This window comes from Littorina saxatilis, linkage group LG14, assembly GCF_037325665.1.
Source record: "Littorina saxatilis isolate snail1 linkage group LG14, US_GU_Lsax_2.0, whole genome shotgun sequence".
Classification (NCBI taxonomy): domain Eukaryota; kingdom Metazoa; phylum Mollusca; class Gastropoda; order Littorinimorpha; family Littorinidae; genus Littorina; species Littorina saxatilis.
Genome location: NC_090258.1, coordinates 4,367,100 through 4,373,369, shown reverse-complemented (window position 1 = coordinate 4,373,369; position 6,270 = coordinate 4,367,100).

Genomic DNA, 6,270 nt, shown 5'->3' with positions numbered 1-6,270 from the left:
AAAAAATAAAAAATTATGAAACGATCCAAATTTACGTTTATCTTATTCTCCATCATTTGCTGATTCCAAAAACATATAAATATGTTATATTCGGATTAAAAACAAGCTCTGAAAATTAAATATATAAAAATTATTATCAAAATTAAATTGTCCAAATCAATTTAAAAACACTTTCATCTTATTCCTTGTCGGTTCCTGATTCCAAAAACATATAGATATGATATGTTTGGATTAAAAACACGCTCAGAAAGTTAAAACAAAGAGAGGTACAGAAAAGCGTGCTATCCTTCTTAGCGCAACTACTACCCCGCTCTTCTTGTCAATTTCACTGCCTTTGCCGTGAGCGGTGGACTGACGATGCTACGAGTATACGGTCTTGCTGAAAAATGGCATTGCGTTCAGTTTCATTCTGTGAGTTCGACAGCTACTTGACTAAATATTGTATTTTCGCCTTACGCGACTTGTTTTAGTATTTACACTATCTCACTCCAGCGATGGCAGATGGTGTCAGAGCGTTCTCCTTAAATGTTAGAGGACTCCGGAATACATCAAAACGCAAAAAGATATTTAGAATGTTAAAGGAAAAGAAATATGACATTGTATGTGTGCAAGAGTCGTACATAATGCCCGAAGATGCAGAGCAGTGGAAGAAAGAATGGGGTGGTGAGGTTGTGTACTGTGCTGGTACTCGTCATAGTAGAGGCCAGGTAATACTGGTGGCGAGAAAACACTTTCCCCATGCATGGTCCACAGAAATAATTTCTGATAGAATTCTGATGGTAAAAGTTAACATTGGCACTAAAGAAATGGCTATCTTCAATGTGTACGCCCCGTGTAACTTAGCTGACACTAAACATTTTCTGACTTCTCTTTCAGATACAATTAGTGATTGTGATTGTGATCTTAAAGTAGTCTGCGGTGACTTTAACGCAGTGATGGACAATAAATTAGACATCATCGCAGGCGAAAATCACTCGCCAGCACTCGTTAAACTTTTCAACGACTTTGTTACTGAGTGCGAACTATGTGACGCGTGGCGGGTGCTAAACCCTCTATGCAAGGAATTCTCCTGGTCAAGAATCAGCAACGGCAAATTAACTGCAAGAAGACTCGACTACGTGTTTTTGAACGATGCTGCAATGGACACTGTGTTGGAAACGGAGATTTACTCTGTTCCCTCCTCTGATCACAGGGGGGTGCTTGTGTCTTTAAAATGTTCCGAAGTGACCAGAGGTCCCGGCTTCTGGAAGTTCAACAACGCCTTGTTAAAGGACAGTGTATTCGTAGAAAGAATGAATAACCTTATTGACTCTTCCCTTCGCACAGACACACCAGAGAGTGCTGAGAACCGGTGGGAATTACTTAAGTTAGAGATAAGGGACGAAACTATTCAGTACAGCAAAAACCTGGCAGTTTTAAAGAAAAACAAGTATTTGCACTTACAAGATAAACTGGCACAGTGTGAATCATCACTTGCCAAACAACCGCTTGATGAAAATCTGCTTCGTAATCGCGAGGCACTGAAGTTTCAACTAGAAGTCTTTGAGCATCAACGCTTAAAAAGTGCCCAAACACGATCTAGAATGAAATGGATTGATGAAGGGGAAAAAAATACAAAGTACTTTTTAAACCTTGAAAAATCTCGAGCCAGTGCAAAATTGTTTCCCAGCATCAAGCTTGATAATGGCGATGTATTAGTCGATCAGTTTGACATACTGCAGGCTCAAAAACACTACTTTGAAAACAAATATGCGTACAGTGACAATAGCATCAACATTGATAACGATACAAATTCTTTTTTGCAAAATTGTGAAACCCCTCGTCTGACAGAGGAGGAGAAGAAAGTTTGTGAAGGTGAAATAAGTGTTGAAGAGGCCTCTAGGGCGCTAAGTAAGTTAAATAACGGCTCATCTCCTGGCACTGACGGTCTTACAACTGAATTTCTGAAATTTTTCTGGGTCAAGTTAAAGGGCCTTGTTGTTCACTCCTATAATGCGTCGTTTCAAAACGGTCACTTGTCGCACTCACAAACGGCGGCTGTGTTAACCCTTATTCATAAAGAGAAAAACCTCCCGAAAGACAAACTCTCTAACTGGAGGCCAATTTCACTGACAAATGCAGATTACAAAGTGTTAGCAAAATGTTTAGCGAATCGACTATGTACTGTTATAGATAGCGTTGTACACGAGGACCAGTTGGGTTATATAAAAGGTCGGAACGTTAGTACTCATTTAAGAACAATTGATGATGTAATTGAATATTTCAGACTTAAAGAAAAACCTGGTGTACTATTAGCACTCGATTTTCAGGCTGCTTTTGACTCTATTTCCAAAAAAATACATGCTTAGTGCCTTTAGAAGGCTAGGCTTCGGTCTAGACTTTGTTCAGTGGGTCCAAGTTCTTTTTGCTAATACAAGAAGTTGTATTGGCTATAACGGGTGGCTTTCCGAAGACTTTGAAGTGAATTCCGGGATTCGTCAGGGGTGTCCTTTCTCACCTCTGGCCTTCGTGATCGGTGTAGAACTTCTAGCGATTCGTTTTAGACAGAGTGTAGAGCTAAAAAGGCTAAACGTAGCAGACAACATATTAAAAGTATTGTTATATGCTGATGACATCACCATGTTTCTAAGAGACGAAGAAGACATTAACTGTGTTTTAGAAATACTGGAGCAATTTACTTTAATATCATGTCTTAAGTTAAACATGCACAAGTCCGAAATGATGTTGATTGGTTCCAAAAGAAATGAAAACATGGATGATTTTGGCTTTAAACGCGTAAACCAGATAAAAAATCTTAGGAGTTTACTTCTCAAACGCTAAAAGCGCATCCGAAATTGAGATGAACTGGCAAGAAAAAATCGCTAAAGTTAAAAGAATAATTCTAAACTGGGAAAAACGAAATCTGGGTATACTCGGAAAAATCTGCGTAATTAAGAGTTTTTTGTTATCACAGTTTGTGTATGTGTTACAGTCCATCTGCTTGCCAGATAAGGTGCTGAAAGAAATCAACACTCTACTGTATAGGTTTTTGTGGAGGAAACGGGACTGTAATAAGAAAGCATTTGAAAAGGTGAAAAGGGTAGTAGTCAACAGTAACACAGACCAGGGCGGGGTAAATATGATAGATATCAAGGTGATGCAAGACTCATTCCTGTGTCAATGGTTTATTAAACTGTCGAGTAAGGATGTGAATGGCACGTGGACATGGATACCAAGAAGAACATTTCAATCTTTTGGAAGGAACTTAGCTTGTTTTAGTACTACTATAGGAACAAAAAAATTCAAAGGCTTTCATCAGATTAAGTCTGTTTTTTGGCAACGCGTTGCCTCGAGTGGTATAGTCTACCAGAATCAGGTTATTTATTATCAGAAATGGGCTCAGAAAGGGTTTACATATGTGAATGATGTGTTGCACAACAATACTATTATGCCATTTGAAATGGTAAATGAAATTTTAGGGCCCTCGCCAAATCTCTATCTGGAATACTTGGTCGTTAGAGCCGCTGTCTCCAGATACTTGAGAAACAACCCAGAGTTTGTGACATCTGATATTAACGAACAACACTATTTAGCCTTTAACGGTACGAACCATATGACTGCAAACCTGATTAGGCAATTTATTGTAAAGACGAAGTATTCCACTCCCTGTTCTGTTTTATTTTGGAAAAATACATTTAATTTTGACGTCAATGAAACATGCTGGTCTATAGCAAAAAACGCAACAAAAGAATCAAGACTACGAGAATTGCACTGGAAAATTGTTCACAACATCTATCCCACAAACATTCTTCTACAAAAAATGGGACTGTCCGACAGTGAATATTGTCCATACTGCACACACGAAAGAGACTACATCGAACATTTTTTCTATGATTGTAGTAAAGTTAAGCCTTTATGGAAACACGTCGAAAACACTATACTAGATAAAACTGGTGTACGTGTTAAACTTAACGCAAAATCTGTACTACTTGGGGTTGTTTGTGTTGAAAATGCAGACAACGTGTGTCTAGATATCATTAACCATTTAGTTCTTATTGCTAAAATGTGCATTAGCAAATTTAGATATGGTACTCCCGTAAATTTAACATTCATGTTTGAAAATGAAATGAAACTTCGTGTTTCATAATACCCTTTACACTATGCACTTTTTTCATAATTGCAAAATTTGAAAATAAAGGCGTTGTCCACAAAACAAAACAAAAACTCCATTATGACACCGCCACAAACAACACTTAAGTCAACCCAAACACAGACATATGTAAGACAATAACCAACATTAAAGGCACAGTAAGCCTCCCGTAAACCATCACAGAGCTCCCCGAGCGTCTAAATACAGTACAAGCATACTTCCATATGAACGCTCACCGAACGGGAACATCCTGGGTGCTTTCTGTCGAGCGTGAGACATTTTCAAAGAATTTATTTTCGTAGACTTGTTCGTTAACAACAACGGCGCCTCGTTTTTGCGCTAGACCTAACTTTTAAAATCTAAATAATAAATTGACAGCTTGTTACACAAACATTCTTTAATCATAAAAGAATTCGTTTTTCATCAAGACAAGATCAGAACAATTCGAAATTGTGAAAGTTTAAAAAAAAGAAAAGCCCGGAAGCAGGGTCACGCAAGGGTCGTAGCAGACGAAGGTTTATCAGTGCAAATCGCCGTTCCTCTCAACAGTCAAAAGCCATCGCTAGAGTTCTTGTGAACCACAGCCGTTGTTTCGTGCATAAAAAACGTGCTATTGTAGATAAGCTCACATCGAGTCGCATTCATGACTAACTGACGACTGCATTGTGAAAAAGGAAAACTGGATCACACGGGTTCACGATGGCTCAGGGGTAAGATAAACCACGCAAAAATAAATTCTTTGAAAATTGTTCGCTCTTTACGGAGGGCACCTAGGATGTTCTCAATTGGTGAGTGTTTAAATGAAAGGGTGTTTGTACTGTGTGTAAAAGCCTGACCGTATCTGTGATGGTTTACGGGAGGCTTACTCTGCCTTTAAAGATGCAAGATTTTGTCCATTGTAGAAAACCACACACACAAAAAAAACACAAAAAAACTAGTTACATTGTGCGAGTAAAGGCAGTGGGGCTACTACAATTTGGAGTTAAGTTAAAAAAAAAAAAAAAAAAAAAAAATTCGACCCCTCCCGCGGATTTTGCCTTTCTGAGACAAATGACATCCAAATGGCTTCAGGCGGTTGATTTTCATATGGGAGTTTTCATGCCGCTGGCTCTTTAGAATGGCGGACAAAGCCCCACCTAAAGCAACAATCCGAGCAGAAAAACATCGCCAACAAAAGCGAGGAACCGAGAATTGATTAAAGGAAGGGCTTTCTCAAAGGGAGAGAGACACTTCACAGAGGCTCGATCTCTGCAATGTAGCGACAGTAGCATCAGCCCTCAAATCCTTGCCTTTCAAAATGAAGCTATAGCCTCGCCGTGGAGGAGAAGGAGTGAAAAGATGAAAAAACACCGAGGCTTCGTCGAGGTTATAGCCCGGCAAACACTGGTGAAGCATAAACAGGAGCGGGAGTGGAAGAATGAGTGAAAAGGTGTCAGCCTGCAATATGTCGGGTAGAACAGGACCCGGGTAGAAACTTATGACTAGCGTACTAGCGCCAAAAGTGAACGTTGCAAAGATCACAGTGATCAAGGTGACTGTCAAAAATAATCAGACAAGTCACCGATGAAATAAACATACTCTGCGAAATAGTGAACACCATAGTTTTGGGGGCAAGTGTGCCCCAGAACAGATGAGCAAAGGGCAATGCAGTCGAACTTGCCCTAGCGACCACCTCTTGATAACGACCACCTGTCTACAACGACCAAACCGATGTGGCTTTCTTTCTATACGAGTGGCCGTTATCGCAAAGTTCGACTTAATTTGCAATGAGTTCAATGATCTCTTCATATTTTGCTGATGATTACAAAGAATAGTGTTGAAATGCCGATTTCCCGCAATGTTATGACAATTTCACACTTTTGGTGTTATTCTGTTGCTTAAGAGGTGAACCGGCCAAAGACATAACACAAGCTAAAGATAGAGCTATCGGTTATACAAGAATGCTTTTCTTCATTATTGGGGATAACAACAAGATCACAGATTTCTTTTTAATGAATGCTTGTGGCTCAGCTTTCTGGCTGCATACATGTCTTAACCACTGTCTTCTTGGCAAAATATTTGACAGTGAATTATTAGTGACTATACAACATAATTATAAGATCACAGTGATTTGAATAATGTTCACTTTTAGCGCTGGTAGT